The following is a 12441-nucleotide window of genomic DNA, read 5'->3' on the forward strand; positions in this document are numbered from 1 at the left end:
GTAATGGGAATTGTTCAAGAATATATACGTGCTACATTCTTCACGTGTAATGGTAACTACAGCAAAATCAGGCATTTTCAACCGTTAAAATTCTTCTCCGACATTCTAAAGTCGGGCTATTTCTTAGTAAATATAGTCTGAACCATTTGTTATTGCTTCTGGAAACTTCTACAACAGACTTAACGAACGTTAGCAAATAGGTCACGTTTTTCGGTCAATGTTTGTTTCCTGTCTTTCACATATTTACTACAGAAATACAATGAAGACATATCCTAAATTGCATATGGAAACTGCATTAGTGTGATTACACTGGACACTGCAGATTTTCTGAGAAGTAGTGGGTCTGGAACGGGGTCCACTCAGCCTCGTAAGGATAAATTAGGAACTATATCAAGGAAATAGCGGCTCCGGTCTAGAAAACCGAGATTAACGTCCGTGGGGATCCGTTGCGCTGACCACGCGACACCCTCTGTCCGCTTAAGTTGGCACTAACTTCTCCGACAAGCGGCAGTTCCTCGGTCGGTATAGGTCGCTTGCGGACTACAGGCCACGGACTTCACCCGAAAACAATAAACTCATAATCTATGCTAGCATGATCTTAACTTCTACAAGAAAGAATGAAGATGAATTCTAAGATATAACGTCGTTTAGTCCGTCGAAATACAACCGACGTTTCGGAGTAACATCTAGTCTCAATCTTCAAGGCCGAAGAATAGACCAAGCAAGGTATCAAGCAAAGCTTGTTTCTGATTCTCACCTTTACAGTTTGAGCACCAGAAATAGGGCCACTGGCGCGAGAAACACCATTTGGCAGATGCTGATTAGAATGCTCGCAACACTCCGCTAATTCCGCCCTGAAACAATGGTTCTGGAACCCCATGCGCGCTGTGTTACGGACAGCGATATCCAGCAACGTTGCCTTCATTCTGCTTTCAGAACGATCGGCTGTAACACAGAGAAGCACAGCTGGAGCCCGGGAGCTTGGTGGTCCCATTCAGCGTGGTCATTTCGACTCAGCAAAAGAATTTCATTTCTTCTTGCTACTACTGAGCCGTCTTAAATTGTAAGAAGTTGACGTCTAGACCATGCAGACAAGGCTGTTTGCGACAGATTTGTGAAACGCATTAATCTGAGGCATAAGATGTTTTCAGTTGCCTGTTCCCAGCATTCATATAAAATTACTAATCTTTTAGATGCAGTTACTAATTCCAAGTATCGTGATCGAGCGGGTATCATTCGTCATTGGTATTTGAGAGGTCCCGGGTTCAACTCTCAGGTTTGAGACTAGTTATCTCGACTTGAATCTGTGATTTTACTCAGTCCCTACAGACTGATGAAGAGATATTAGGGCCTACCTATAATTAGACCACTGCCGATTTCTTCCGTATTATTTATTATCCAAAATATAAAGTGTGATTAATTCCATTTGTAATTGTATAAATACAGGTAAATATGTTAGGAGTTTTACCTGTAGTTCTGTATGGGTGTGAAACTTGGTCTCTGACATTAAGGGAGAAACATAGACTGAATGTGTTTGAGAACAGGGTGTTGAGGAGATTATTTGGACCAAAGAGAGATGAAGTGACAGGAGGTTGGATAAAACTGCATAATGAGGAACTTCATAACTTGTACTCTTCTCCAAGTATAATTAGAATGATCAAGTCAATTAGGATGAGGTTGGCAGGTCATGTAGCACGAATGGGGGAGACGAGGAATGCGTACAGGATATTGGTGGGACAGCCAGAAGGGAAGACCAAGGCGTAGGTAGGTGGACAATATTAAAACGGATCTTAGAGAGATAGGATGGGATGTTATGGATTGGATTGGATTGAACTGGCTAAGGATAGGGATCAGTGGAGGGCTCTTGTGAACACGGTAATGAACCTTCGGGTTCCATAAAATGTTGGGAAATCCTTGAGTAGCTGCAGAATAGGCGGTTTCTCAAAAAGGTCTCAGCTCCATGAGTAAGTAAGTAAATATGTTAGGAGTTAGGAATAACATATGTAACTCAGGACTGCAAACTAAATATCAGCCTCGACTTACCCATACAGGTTCCGCGTATTTAATTTTATAATGTAACTAATGTAAGTATGTGTAAATGAATAAAGCCATCATCACGTAACGGCAACCGGAAAAACAGTTGGTCAGGTTGGTATTCCTGCACGCAAGTCCCCCAAGGGTTTACTGGGCTTTCAAACTTTGCAAGTCGTCTAATATTAGACGCGTCCGAAAACTCAGTAATCCCTAGTATTACGAGGGTGAGTGAAAATAAAACCTTAAAAGTGCAAAAAAAAATTCGTCGTTAGGGAAGACCGTCGCGTTGAGGTGAACGGTGTGGCCGCTATATTGGACGTCAGTCATGGTTCAGCGCAGCACGTCACCCACAAAGTGTTGCTGTTTCCCAAAGTGTCCGCAAGATGGGTGTCTAGACAAGGGACTCCCGAACTGAAGTAAATAGGTGTGAACGTCTGCCTTCCAGAAACTCATCCGAGGATACCGATATACTATCGTCAGAACACTCTTAGAATTTAATTTACAACGATTCGACAAAACAAAAAGAAACAAACTCCATGGTTTCAGTCCGCAAACGAACTATACCGACCGAGGGACCGCCGCTTGTCGGCGAAGTCGGTGACAACTTTAGTGGATAGAGGGTGCCGCGTGGTCAGCGCAACGGACCCTCACGGCCGTTAATTTCGGTTTTCTAGACCAGAACCGCTATTTCCTACAAATAGCTCCTCAGTTTTCCTCACGAGGCTGACTGGACCCGGTTCCAGAACCACAACTTGTCAGAAAATTTGTTGGCGCCGGGAATCGAATCCGGACCTCTGGATCTGTAGCCACGAACTCTGACAACTAGACCACAGAGGCGGTCTAGGACGATCCGACGTAATACAGAACTTCAAATGTAAATGTTCAGGCTGTAGTATTCTGCTTTGCGACACCGTGACTTGTAGATGGATACCAACATTTCGAAGTAACAAGCGACCTTCAGCGTCAGGGACGAAGTTTCTCCGTAACATCGACATCCACCTACAAGTCGTCACAATCCGGAACATCACAATCTAAATACTCGTCGCCGAGAAAACCCTGAATTCTTTACTATGACGTCATTTTGACCAAACAAGGTTATGAGAACGATAGGGAAGTATCAAGATTGGATGACGAACAGTGGCATACTCTTCATACCAAGATTCGTGAGAAATCTTGAATTAGCGCCCAATAGACCCATTGACGAAATCTGAGTTTCTTACAGCGATTTTGTGATATGTAATATTTGGGTTGATACCGACATTTCGGAGGAATCTACTACCTTTCATCTTGAAAGAAATGTGTCTTATTGATGCCCGTAATTGAATCAGGCGAACGATAACAACAGGTAGGTCGTTAACACGATTCCAAAGAAAGAAGTGTGTTCTTACGGAATAGTGAATGGGCGTGACCCAATGAAATAAAAACAGGAATCTCTGCAATTGAACAGGCAGTGTTTGTTTTATAGAAAGTATATTAATCTATGAAGTTTCAGCTAGTAATTTGTGATCCTTGGTTTTCTTTAACTCTGCAGGATACACGCTTTGGAACCCTCCCGATGTAAAGAGCAAATAGTTGGGAATTTCTTTATACACGGATGCATGCAAAAGCGGCCACCCATGCTTCAAAGCTGAAGTCATAAATTTTCCTTTCAAAGTGTGACTTCAAAACAGAATAAACGAAACTATTGAGAGAAAAATAAATTAGCCGTTTAATAAAGGGAGGATGACATGAAAAGGCATGAAAAGAAAAGTAAGCTTTCCTACACAATATGGCTGCGGATCGTTGAAGCTTGAGGAACGTGAAATCGTTTTTGAAATTCCACTTTAAGTTAAATAAAGGAGCGCGTTAGTGGCAGAGGCAAGAGACTTTCAGTTTTAAGCAGCTCTTCTCCGGTAATCACAGTTTATGAAACCTGGGTGCTAAAGAAACAATACTGTCATCATCATAATCATCAAAACAACAATAACAAAAGCAACATCACGGATTAAGCTCTTGGCTTGTTTGGTCACGAGGATTCCTTCCGTATTTTTGTCATATGTCCGTGATGTGTTCCCCCCACTAGGTTTATGTATATATATATATATTTTTTTTTTCATTGGCGCTACAGCCCTCATTTTGGGCCTAGGCCTACCTCCATGAAACTCTCCGTTTCACTTCGGTTTTACTAGATCTTACACATATGGTAGAACTCCTTGGGCGGGTGATCAACTCGTCGCAAGGCCTCTACCTGTACACAAACACAGAAAAACGCACATAAACATCCATGCCCTGAGTGGGATTCGAACCCACGATCCCGGCTTCCGAGCGAGCGAAGACAGTGCATGCCTTAGACCGCTGGGCTACCGTGACCGGCATATATATATATATATATACACACCAGATTCAGGGCTTCATTTATATACATCCCTTACAAACATTCTAGACAGCTCTCCCTTTTCAAACATCATTGTTAAAACTTAAAAACATGTCGAGAAGTTGTACCCCCCCAAAATGAGTACCTTCACATATTTCCGAAACCAGTTCTTTGCCATGTTGCAAAAGCCCTACCTTCTTGGACCCTACCTCTTCGACCCTATTAATTATTTAGTGCAGTCAGTATAGCGACTAGTTACGGGCTGGACGACAGAGGGATCCAAGATCGAGTTCCCATAGAATCAAGAACTTTCTTTCCTCCATATCATCCAGACCGGTTCTGGGACCCACCCAGCCTCCTTTCCAATGGGTACTGAGACTCTTTCCCCAGGAGTAAAGCGGCCGGGGCGTGAAGCTATCAACTCACCTCCAACTAATGCCGAGGTCAAGAAAATGTGGCTCTATACATCCACTCCGTTGTACACCTTCATGGTATAGTGCTTAATTAGTTAAGCACAGGGCAACTTTAACTTGTTTTTGGTTCGTCTGACGATGTTGCTAGCAGCTCAGACTGTGATACACAACCTCAAATGGCAGAACAATTACTGAATTGGAAAGGGTGCGGACGGAAACAGTCTTAGCTCAGTTTAGTGTACTATACCGGCATTGATTGGTGGGGGACTGAGGAGAATCATGAAAATTTCAATCAGGATATCCGTTATTGGGGCCGAGATTTGAAACACGGACCTCCCGAACACGCAGCAGTAGTGCTGAACACTTGAACGCAACTTTCGGTCTTCAGTGTCCATTCATGGCAGATACTCCTACATACTGATTATATCAGAAGACGTAAAAGTGTTTCTACAGGAGCCATATTTCAAAGCCTTACGTTTTTTTCCATCTGCTTCCTAAACTCTTTGAAGCCTGGAATTCATCTAAATAATATCAGAAAATTCAGTTCCAGCTTTACAGGCAACACATTGCGTATTCAGTATAATTGGTTAATGAGGGTTAGGAAAATAATAGGTGATCATTCTGAGAATTATTATTATTATTATTATTATTATTATTATGGCTCTACAATCCTTTGCTGGGCCTTGGCCGCTTTTTTCAGTTTCTTAATCTTATACACAGTCAGTACGACTCCTTGGGGGAATCAGCCCGTCACAAGGCCTTTACCGAGACATAGAACAACATAAACACAGAATAAACGCATACAGACAATCATGTCTCGAGCGGGATTCGAATCCACGATCCCAGTGTTCGAGCGGGAGAAGACCGCGCGGCCACTGTGATGGGCATGTACGTTTCACTTAACGGTAATCTTAGGATGATGAAACCGACGAGACCAGGACAGGATTAATATGTAGGGTATATGGGGACAAAGAAATGCTTGAATAATTTTGGTTAAGAAACGTTATGAAACAACAGACTTGAAAGAGTAAAGCTTATGTGGAAGAATAATGTTAAAATCGATTGCAGGAAATTGAAGTGTTTTTGTGATCTGCACCGAGTTACGTTAAAATCCGATTCAGTAGCAATATTTTATTTTGTTTGTGACGAAGAATTCGTGAGCACTTTCAACGCAGAGTGGCTGAGAAAGACAACAATGAATCCAGTTCAGGACATCGCCACGTCTGGCTAGTAAGTTCAGATTCAAGTTAACTCGTTACTTAAGCATAACTGTAACCTTTGTTATAAAATAAACCCGTTATTTCCATTCAAACTTCTATGATTGATTTCACTTGGTTTCATTTTGTTCCAGCAGTGACGTTTGCAATTGCTGCAGGAAGTTGTGTGGTAATGTTTTGCGAGGCAAACGGATATATTTGTCCAAACTCGATTTTTCAGCATTTTATTGTCCCTTACATTTGTTGGTTGAATGATATAGCAGACATCGAGTGGCAGAGATGACAATAAATACAAAATTCTAGTCATAAAGAGCTGAAGGGTAGAGTTCACTTTTCATACCTATGCTCAGGTGTAGATAGAACGATAATATTAAAATGGATCTCACTGAAATAGGGTGAGACAGTATTGACTGGATTCATGTGGCAGAGGATAAGCATCAGTAAAGGGCTTTTGTGGATAAGGTAATGGACCATTGGGTCCCATAATAGGTGTGAAATAGGTGAGTGACAAATTCCCAAGAAGGCTTCTTCTACGCCTTATATTTTCTGCCTGGAAGAACCATTTGGCCTACGTGTATTAATGCGCGACTACCGCATGATGAATCAGTCTTGGATTCCTGCGGTTATGTTTATTCCAACATTAAATTCCGTAAGAATACGTTCAAGGAGAGTTTCAAATGGACAAACGTGACAATCATGATGATGGAAAGTGCAGCACGGTTTCAAGACCTATCAGCATGTGCACTAGAATTTCATGTCGTTTGTGGCGTTTCATGTAGCAGTCTTGAATTTTCCAAGCATCAGCGTACTTTATTGTAAATTATTTTTTTATTGCTAGTGGGGTGGGACTAAGTCCCTTGTACTGCGGCCACTTCTGGCCTATTGTACCAGCCCCAGGTGATAGGTGAGGGTGATTGTGGAGCAATTGGTGGAATGAAGATTGGCAGGGGAAACCGAAGTGCTCGGAGAAAACCTGCCCCAGTGCCACTTTATCCACCACAAATCCACCTTGCCCAGACCCGGGATCGAACCAGGGCCGCCGCGGTGGGAAGCCAGCGACTAACCGCTTGAGCTATGGTGCGGCCTTGTAAATAACTTACACACACACATACACACACACGTTTCAGAGATACAGAACACTGATGTGGGTCTCAACGTACCGCCATGCACTTCCTTGAAACTGGTTTATTCCTGATCCTGAATGCGTTGGAAATTTGGTGCCACGTCACACTGAAATTGTCATGAAGCACAAGCGTGTATTTGCTGTCAGCGGCGAGTGGTTACCTGGTGCAGAAAACAAGGCAGTGACAGAAGACAACAAAGCAAGCTTAATAGTGGTTCAACACGTGATGTCTAACACTGATACAACACAGTAGGACACTGTTACGATAATCTGAAACGATATGTACGCTCATATCAAAATCTTAATATAAACTATACCAATTTTAGGAATACTCCAATATAAGTTATTTTAAAACATAGTCAAAGACTTTATATAGGAGCATAATTAATCTGTGCATAAAACGGTACAAATTATTATATAAATCATTTTACAAATAATTTTATATTACACGAAATTAGTAATATGGATCCATAACAGTTACAATTCAATATTTTATGACTTTATATATTGTGTGACCTGATGATGGATCTGAGAGAGACGAAACATATTGCGTAGCTGTACCGTAAGTTAAATAAATTCAACTGACACAAATGTGGAAGTGAGTTATTTATTTGATTGTTGTGTTGACGGATATATAAAAATGACATATATGGTTGCCTACTCGTTTCAAGTTTTCATATCAGCGTGACCAACGTAATCAAATGAACTGATCAATGTTGCAGAGGTTTGAAATTCCTTTCTTAATCTTTCGTATAGGTTTCAGTAGTTGTTATGCGCCAGTGGATTTTAAAGTGCTTCATCACCCAAAATGCACGTCCTTTCTTTAACCTCTCATCTTCCAATATGGTGTTCAGAGAACCAAAAATTATAATATATAAGCCCATAAGTTTTGTTTCTACGTTTTTTTTTTGTAATTTAGGATATAAAATCCTAGTCGAATAACCCGAAGAAAAGAGACCACTTGCAAAACCTAGGCATAGATGGGACGATAATAATGTCACGTGTACGGGGTTGGTGTGAATAATAATTATGGGTTTTAGATTTGATGATTGGATTCACTGGACGTCTCCATTAAAATTGCAGTTGATTTTGACAGCTCACACATTGAACTCCTTAACGATGTCTGTCCTGCAAATCCCTCCCTGTTTTCTGGTTCTCGGACTGGTCTCTAGGCTCTCGAATGCTCCAGCCGGATCTCTGAATCTCTGACTGGTCTCTAGTCTCCCGAATTCTCTATTCGGATCTCTGAATCTCTGACTGGTCTCTAGTCTCCCGAATTCTCTATCCGGATCTCTGAATCTCGGGCTGAACTAATTCCATGAGGACTGAATATAGTTCACCAAGAACAGTTGACTGTTCTGTGTTTTTCTCCGTTTCCATGAAAACGTGTGAGAATCTCCCGACAACGCCTCGATTCATACCAGCGCACTTGTTGCAGCGGAGACGCGTTCCAGCTACCCGTTGTAATGGAAACCTAGCGCTTACGTAGTCGTTGCTCTTCAACGGACGTCTGGCTATGGTTCCACTATTCCGGCTTTCAGGCATCACATCACAATAATCTTATTTTCCCACCAGAAGATAGCGTCAGTAGTTGTGTACCGGATGCTGTGGACTCGATTAATGTGCATTTCAGTATACACAATGACGTGTCGCGACGGACGCGATAATGATTAGACAGTTTCCGCAAAGGCAGGGAATTACTTGATTTGCGCGGCTATTTTCTTGTTTAAGGTCTGCCCTGTAGAGCCAGTTAACTTTTACTTGAAAATGGATGACTTTGGATCGCATATTATAGAACCATATTTTAAATTATAGAATACATGCAGTTCATCACGTAATATAGAAATAGCTGTGTCAGAACTGGAGGCCTGCCCTATAGAACCAGTTAGCTTTTATTTGAAAACGGATGACTCTGGCTCGAATATTATAGAACCATATTTTAAATTATAGAATACATGCAGTTCATCACGTAATATAGAAATAGCTGTGTCAGAACTTGAAGATTATGAAGAAACATATAGGCCTACGAAAAGAAAGAGAGCTCATTTTACTGCTACTATATAGCACCTAAAATAAAATCTGAATCTTACAAAGATTCTAGAGTTGATATGTTAAGAAACCGTTCCGCAGAAATAAAACAATGGCTATTATCGGGGAGTGAATGTCTGGTCTTAACCATTAATAAGCCTTGGCTCATATAAAACAGTGTGATGGTTTAAAAACCTTCATGCAACTGGCACGACTTAAGTACGTTCCCAGAAGGCCAATTCTAGGATTTGGGGAACAGTGGATCTGTGTTCTATTTGGGAAAGAACATTTAACACTAAAGGATATGAAGATATGAAACACAAACTATACACCAAATTTACAGCTGTGCGTGGATGAACAAATAGTGAAAACAGCAGTAGCTTTTTATAATTTTTTCCGTGCTCTGAATCAATTGCTGCTGCTAAACGTGCCTGCAGGGAACGGCTGAAGAGGCTATGTTCCAGTACCAGTTTTTCTGGTTGTGTACTGAGCGGTAGCCGGAAACAAAACACAAGTGTTTCAGAGTTCAGAGGGAGAACCCATACTTTTTATTCCAAAGTCTGGTTCTGGCATGAGTCCACCACAGCTGGAACCGAACTAAATCTGTCGATTGACTCCCTCTGTCTCTTTCCCATTTTAACCAACAGTATCACATATTGCAGTGTACAAGAAGGAACTTTATGGCAAATGAAGCTTGTTTTCCACAAACATATATATATTTAAATCTCCAGCCGATGTAGTTTTAAAAAAGTAATGATAGTTGTATAAAGAATTTATTTGGTACTTCCCAGTTACACGGGGAACTCGTTTTCAGTATGTTGTAGTATGAATACTTGCGGTAACACTGCTGAAATACGTAAGACCCCCTTCTCGATACGAATTACAGATTCTCCATGCAATGAAATCAGACAAAGCCGTGTACATTTCAATCTGTATGGTCCCTTACCTTAACTAACAAACCATGTGGAGCAGACTCCTTCGTAACAAGCTGCTATTAGTCGCTTAGCTGCCAAGATACGGCCCGGATTTATGAAATCCGGCCGGTCACGGTAGCCCAGCGGTCTAAGGCATGTACTGTCTTCGCTCTTTCGGAAGGCGGGTTCGTGGGTTCGAATCCCACACAATGCATGGATGTTTGGTATGTGTATGTGTTTATTCTGTGTTTGTGTTGTCCTGTGTTTAGGTAGAGGTCTTGCGACGAGTTGATCACCCATCAAAGGAGTCCTACCGTCTGTGAAATGATCATAAAACTGAAAATCAGTGATCCAAAGTTTATTACCATGTCTACAGCCTCACGCCACTGGACCCAACTTGAGCCGGATGAATCCAGCCCAAACCCGACCACCACACTTCTCTAACCGTTCAACGGCGCAGAACATTTAAGTCCTACTCGGTCCTTGGAACAGAGGGAAATTTAAAGATTTAAGTCAGCAATTTCAAACACGGCGGCAACCGTGCGACACCGTGCGGTTATAACCGACAAATTTAACGTGGATAATAATTATACGAAAGTTGTGTTTTTTTTTTTAGTTTTTTTTTTGGGGGGGCGGGGTGAAACTGAGTCCACTTAGTACGTCGGCCACTAATTGGCCTATTGCACCAGCCACATATGATAGGTGAGGGTCATTGTGGAGCAATTGGTGGAATGAAGATCGGCAGGGGAAATCGAAGTACTCGGAGAGAAACTGCCCCAGCGCCACTTTGTCCACCACAAATCCCACATGACTTGATCTGGGCTCGAACTCGGGCCGCCGCGATGGAAAGCCGGCGACTACCCGCCTGAGCTGTGGCACGGCTATACGTAAGCTAAGCGACCAGCTTTCTTTCTGCGAAAATAAAATAACAATTAAATAATGGAGGAGCAGTTATGTCGGACTGGAAATCTATGTAACAAGGATGTTCTTCCCGGAACTGGTTTCAGCAACAGTTTTTACACTTCAGCACAGAAAAGTACGAAATTAGACCCATATGACACAGTTAGTTTGTTTGCATCACACATTTCAGAGTTAATCAATCGAGTTTCCAGTCTGAATATGCAGTTTGACTGACCGGGATGGCAAGCAGATTATGAATGAATGATGGAGCTATATCTCCACTCCCCCATGCGTCTTCATGGTGTGGTTCTCCCTGAATGAAACACAAGGACAGCTTCACTTTTACCTTTACAGCAGCCAGTGCGTCTTCTGATTAGGCCGCATAGATCAGTGGTTCTCAAACTCTGTGAGATCGCGGGTCATCAATTCTTCTTCTACAAGACCAGGGCCTCGTATAATTGATGCCAGGGCCCGGTGGTTGAGAAACACTGCTATAGGCTACATGAAAATTGGTGGAAAGTGGGAAATTACGCTCTTCCGTGTGGATAAATCTGGGCCAAGTCTTTCCTCGCAGATCGTAGGCCTACCGCGGATTGCAAACCACAACTGTACACTGAACCTCAACATAGGAACATTATTTTGAATGCATTCTGTATATAGTAGCTCTTGTCTTCAAGTGACGGGGTGAGTGAAAGGGGGAAGGAAGTGGCGAAGTTGCCTTTGTCCACGATTGCAAGCTCTGTGGCATCTATCGCAGCCACCCACCATCCTGTGAACTTGCTTCACACTTTGACTTATAGCGCCAGTTGGACTCTCCGACGTGGGGCGTGACAAAGCACAATAAAGCTGGGATAAAATACGCCGCCAAGTCTCCGCCCCGCCCTGCTTCCTCCCCTTTATTCCTGTTCCTCCACAAGCGGCCGATTTATGGGAAACTGGAGGGCCAAGAGACGCACCAAACGTGCACAGCCTCGGCAACATCGCTGCTGCCTGGGGTAAGGCAGGGTCAGTTTGAAAGGGCTGCGGTCTCCTGTTACTTTAACCAAAGTAGGGATTTCATGAGCGAAGGCATCGTGAACTTCATCCACTCATGCACTCAACTGTCATGTTGTTAATGGATCTTCTAAACCAGAGGTTCTCAACCTTTTCGAGACCGCGGCACGATAAATTCTTTTTTCTGTAAGAAGAGAACCTGGTATAATTGATGCCAGGGCCCGATACCGGGACGCGGCCCGGCGGTTGAGAAACACTGTTATAGACAATTTTATATACTGTATTTGATTCAAGAGGAGATTGAAGTCGGGTAAGCTTGCTACCATTCAGTCCAGGAGCTTTTCTCTTCTCTTCTGCTGTATTAAAACTTAAAAATTAAAGTATAGAAAACTATTAATTTTGCCTGTGGTTCTGTATGGGTGCGAAACTTTGTCTCTGATATTAAGGGAGGAACATAGACTGAGAG

The 12441-nt window shown here is 42.4% G+C and overlaps 1 protein-coding gene and 1 long non-coding RNA gene across 6 annotated transcripts in view; both read left to right on the plus strand.

Moving 5' to 3' along the window:
* The window catches only part of LOC117282366, a 34681-nt gene extending 27875 nt beyond the window's left edge, over nt 1-6806 (plus strand). The window contains exons 2-3 of the long non-coding RNA XR_004513097.1: nt 5952-6030; nt 6152-6806. This is a non-coding gene — a long non-coding RNA (uncharacterized LOC117282366). The remainder of the gene's footprint in view (nt 1-5951; nt 6031-6151) is intronic.
* Nucleotides 1-12441, plus strand: part of LOC111865140 (zinc finger protein Elbow) — a 1021422-nt gene that overhangs the window by 551417 nt on the left and 457564 nt on the right. The gene's annotated exons all lie outside the window — the stretch shown is intronic.

The sequence above is a fragment of the Cryptotermes secundus genome, unplaced genomic scaffold (genome assembly GCF_002891405.2).
Source record: "Cryptotermes secundus unplaced genomic scaffold, Csec_1.0 scaffold92, whole genome shotgun sequence".
NCBI classification, from domain to species: Eukaryota; Metazoa; Arthropoda; class Insecta; order Blattodea; family Kalotermitidae; genus Cryptotermes; species Cryptotermes secundus.